The sequence below is a fragment of the Chlamydotis macqueenii genome, chromosome 7 (genome assembly GCF_036417535.1).
Source record: "Chlamydotis macqueenii isolate bChlMac1 chromosome 7, bChlMac1.mat, whole genome shotgun sequence".
Lineage (NCBI taxonomy): Eukaryota > Metazoa > Chordata > Aves > Otidiformes > Otididae > Chlamydotis > Chlamydotis macqueenii.
In genome coordinates this window covers 1888259-1893097 of record NC_141562.1, presented here as the reverse complement: position 1 = coordinate 1893097, position 4839 = coordinate 1888259, and the positions used below count along the sequence as shown (strand labels likewise).

At 40.4% G+C, this 4839-nt stretch overlaps 1 long non-coding RNA gene across 1 annotated transcript in view; it reads left to right on the top strand.

Annotated features, from left to right (window-relative positions):
• The window catches only part of LOC147600029 (uncharacterized), a 686528-nt gene extending 684292 nt beyond the window's left edge, over positions 1 to 2236 (top strand). Inside the window, exon 2 of the long non-coding RNA XR_015259069.1 lies at positions 1840 to 2236. This is a non-coding gene — a long non-coding RNA (uncharacterized LOC147600029). The remainder of the gene's footprint in view (positions 1 to 1839) is intronic.
• Positions 2237 to 4839: the final 2603 nt, after the last annotated feature.

Genomic DNA, 4839 nt, shown 5'->3' with positions numbered 1-4839 from the left:
TACAGTTGCTAATGATTTTATTTGTTGACAGAAGTAATCCAAATACACAAATGGGAACACTGGATCTACTTTTCTGCCTAAACTTATTCCATTTACTCTATTTGATACAAATTATCAGTAACTGTGTTTTGACACCAGTTTTGCCACCCCACCAGTACTTGATATGGTCTTAAAATACACTGTAAAGGAGGGTCACAATTAAGCCATGTCTACATACTTGCACCTGCAAAAAGGTCAAGTCAACACGGTAAATAATTCATCTCCAAACAAGACCTGTAGCCAGGATTATGCTTTTGACTTCTCATTTGTATTTATCCATTTAATAAATATCGTATCTTCACATTCTCAGACACAGCAGAACATAATAAACACAACTAGATTACTGTGAAAAAAAACAAATTAGATGTCACAATGTGAACAATATTCATGACAGAGATACACAAACTCTGGAACTTACAGCAAACTATCCCCACATTTGGATTAGAAAAAAAAAAAAAAAGAAATATAAAGAAACTCAAAGGAAGCCACTTGACACTTCCAAAACAAATAAGCAGTCACAATGTGGGTTTAAAGAGTCAAGAAATTCCTGGAAGACGTCCTTCAACTCTTTCTATCTACTTCCATAGACCTCCAAATGCACCTTTTCAGAGCACCTTACCCCTGCACAAGGTTTTCTGGGGCCTGGAGATGGGTATTTCTTTTGTAGCCTAAGATGTGCAAATATCCAGGAAAAATTTTAAATTTTATGAGGCCCAGCTGCTGTTGGTGGAGACCGACAAAACCTTTAAACAGCAGCCTCCCAATTACCAACAGAAAACAAAGTACTAGAACTCTTAAATAGTTGCCCTTCATTTTGTCCTGCATAGCAGATTAGGAAATTGGCACATGGCAACACTGACATAGTGACAGAAGAACGTACTGACAATTTCCAAAGGAGAGGATTCCAAGCTACTCAGAAACTAGGAGCTGCTATTCTTGCGTGGAGATGAAAAATGGCACAAAACTGGTTTCTCAAAATGTATACCTATAGAACCCCACATTCCAGCATTTCTACACACACTACTTGAAGGCCTTAAACATGGCATAATCAACCTTATTTATTCCTATTTAGCAGATAGAGGAAAAAAACTATCAAGAATTTAAATTACTCCACTGAAGTTATGATAAAGCCAAATCTGTAATCCTACCTTCTAGGAGTACAAACTCCCTCCCTACTCCACAAAGCTAAAAACAACAACTTTTGTTCAATGCATACCGGTGTCGGTTTTGTTTAGTGGCAGGGGGTGGCAGTTTCCACAAGAAGTTGCTGGAATTTTCCCCCTTGTCTGGTGGACTTGGCCGGGCCTAGGGCAGACCTGCTGCTAGCTAGGGCCAAGCCAATTGGTGGAAGAATGTTCCCTGATAATGCCTCTGCGATATTGTATTTAAGAAGGGGAAAAATAAAAAATTAAAAAAAAAAAAATAAAAAGATGTTAAGAAGCTGAAGCGGGGCCAGAGAGGGGAGGTGCGAGCCTTGCGGCCCTCACCCTCTGGCCTCCCACTGGGTGACCATCTGGGCCCAACTCGGCCTGGCCCGGCTGCAAGAAGTGGAGAGGAGATGAGATGTGAAGAGTCTGCCAGCCTGTTGCGAAGAATTTCTTGTGAGAGAAACAGCTGCAGACACCAAGGTCAGTGAAGAAGGGGGGTGGGGGGGTAGGGGGGAGGAGTAATGCTGCTCCGGACAGAGATTCCCCTGCAGCCCGTGGTGCAGCCCATGGTGGAGCAGGTTGTCCCCCTGCAGCCCATGGAGGCCCACAGAGAAGCAGAGATCCACCTGTGGAAGACCTCACATCAGGGCAGGCGGATGCCTGAAGGAGGCTGTGGCCTGTGGAGGGCCTGCACTGGGGCAGCTGTTCTGGAGGGACTGCACCCCGTGGAAAAACAATCCACACCAGAGCAGTTCACAAAGGCCTGTAGCCCATAGGAGAGACCCCAATGCTGGAGCATGGGAGGAATGTGAGGAGTTCTTCCCCCGAGGAGGAAGGAGCAGCGTAAAGCAACAAGTGATGAACTGACTGTAACCCCCATTCCCTCTTCCCACCTGTGCCACTTAGCAGGGGACAAGGGGGGAGGAGGATATAGAGATATTTGAACATAAAGTTAAGCCCAGGAAGAGGGAGGGGTGAGGGGAAGTTACTTTGTTCTTTTCCTCATTATCCTGCTTTGGTTTTAATAATAAATAAATAGTTTTCCCCAAGCTGAGTCTGTTTTGCCTGTAACGGTAACTTAAATGATCTCTCCCTGTCCTTATCTCAAATCTTGAGCCTTTTTGTTATATTCTCTCTCCCTGTTCCCTCAGAGGGTGGGGGGAGCGAGCGAGAGACTGCACAGTTTTGTCCCGAGCAGGGCTGAACTACAACAATACCCCAGAGCTTCACTGTGGAAGAGCTGACCTATATTACTATACAGGTCATAAACAATGCTGGAAATACAGTTTTATTAGAAGTATTAAAAGTAAAGGGAAGGGGAAGAAAAACAGAGTCACAGGTCTTCACTGCATTGGTCAGTTTGCTTACTGCTATAGGTGTCAGTCTCTACAGAACAGGCTGTAACACGATCACCCTCAGCACTACCGATAATTGCCAGGCCCATTCTTTCCTTTTACCACACTGTATATAAATCGAGTTAGTTCCCATCAACTAACATGCCTAATGGACAAGTTAAAAAATTTATAAAGCTAAAACATAAGCAGTGATTTAAAATGGAAGCTTTGTATATTTACAAGTCCTCTGCTTCTGCTTATATCACACAGCTTCTTACAAAGTTAGTCAAAAATTGGTTATATTTTGTCCATTGCTGATGTCTAACTAGGTAACTGACAAGTGTTAGCAGCACTGACTTGACCTACAAGCCAAGTCTGCAAACAACACAGCAGAATGAGGCTATTCTGTATGTAGCAGAATGAGGCAAGTTTATTTCCCTCTTGCAAATCACTAGTGGTATGAAGTATTCTATTTGTCAAATCAAAGACTAAGATTGCATGGGCAGGGAAACCTTCTGCATTTCACAAGCATCTGCTGTGACTCTGTGAAGAATTATTTTGAGATACTAAAAGAAAGAGCTGATTCTCAGCTGGGATGGTGCTAAAGCACAGTCAAAACTGACACTACAATGGGCAGACAATACATAGAACAGGTAAGTCTGTCAAAGAAAAGACAGCCTTCTTATAAACCAGAAATTTTAGTGCAGTAATGCAATTCACAGCTGAATAGTCACTGTGGGAAAAGATGTAGGACAGCCATTTGTCCTCCTGAAAGTAATTCAGCTCTGAATTTTTAAAAAAAAAAAAAAAAAGAAAAAAAAGAAATCAAACTTGCCTGTTGTGCACACACAGTAGTACATAGTTTTCCACCCAAATTTTAATCTATGTATTGCAAATACAGAATTTTAGCAATACGCTGGAGTCAGGATGCTCTGTTTCAGGTTACCACGTACTGAAATGGCAAGGACTTGTGATTTGTCTCTATGTTACAGGCTTGGAAGCCTGAAACTAAACAGCAGTGGATAAAGACCGAGGTGCCTTTTTCACACACTGTAAAAAAAAATACAAATGAAAAATCACAAAACATACTGCTACTTTGAGACGCAATTATTCAACAAAGATAAAAGGTACTAGTTATACACACTAGAAGGCTGCATGTTAACTGTGTTGAGTACACCTTTTCTTTTCCTAAGCATAAGAAAAGGTGACAGTGACTTTGTTAAGACAAATGCACATATGGTTTATGTACTGCAAGTATTCTTTGCCTTCAAAAAGCAAATGTGACAGTGTAAGTGCATGGACAAAGATCTTTGCTGTATTGTGCTGTTCTTATCAAGCATTCCGAACTCTTAAAATACAAGTTACTCTGAATTGCCATTTGACCAGCAATTTTAGCTCCCATTCAGATCTACTAGTTCAGACTGCTGCCTCATCATATTAAAATTGAACAGGTTATGCGCATAAACCTGTAGTATCAATTTCTTGATTTGGCAACACCACACACTTTAATGGTTTTATTTCAAGAAATACACATTTCTCTGACTTTTGAGCATATAAAATATCACCTATAAAGCTGCTTTATATACTGGAATGGGGACATATATAGTTTTCAGTCCAGATGACCAATCCTTTCACCTTAGCTAGCAACCTCCCTGCAGTGTCAGTGGACTAGAGGGGAGATGCAGTGGCAACATTCACATTAGAAGCATTTTGAAAAATTCTTTTCTAACGCTGATTCACACACACTCAATTTAAACTTGGTCCAGACACAAGCTCCATGTACAGACAGTCTGCTTGATTTTTACAGACCTTCTATTGCTAGATTAGAAGTGTTCATATATGTGTGTATGTTTGTGTGAGCACATATACATGCATATACACAGAACTTGGAGATTCAACACACGATTTGCATCGTCTTGTAACCCAGCAACAATGACAAAGGAAGAAATTATAATTCTATCATTAAGATACAGTCCAAACATCATGTCTGTTACTATCATATACCCTTTTACATATACATTAACACTTTCTACAGGAAAGCAGTTTCATACATTAAATATTGACAACCTTGTAATGTATTAAATACATTTTTATTCAATATTTTATTAAGATTATTAAAAAAAATAATCTTAGATACTCTTTATTTTCACATGATCTATGCAATTATGATGAGTAACCTACACTTACGCTCTAACAGCCTAATCCAAACCCCATCAACTTTAATGGGCTTTCGATCAAGCATGTGAGAGCACTGTAACAAACACTGTTTCAGGAGGTAATTCCCATGCAACATCAAACTATGACAAGACACAAGAGGC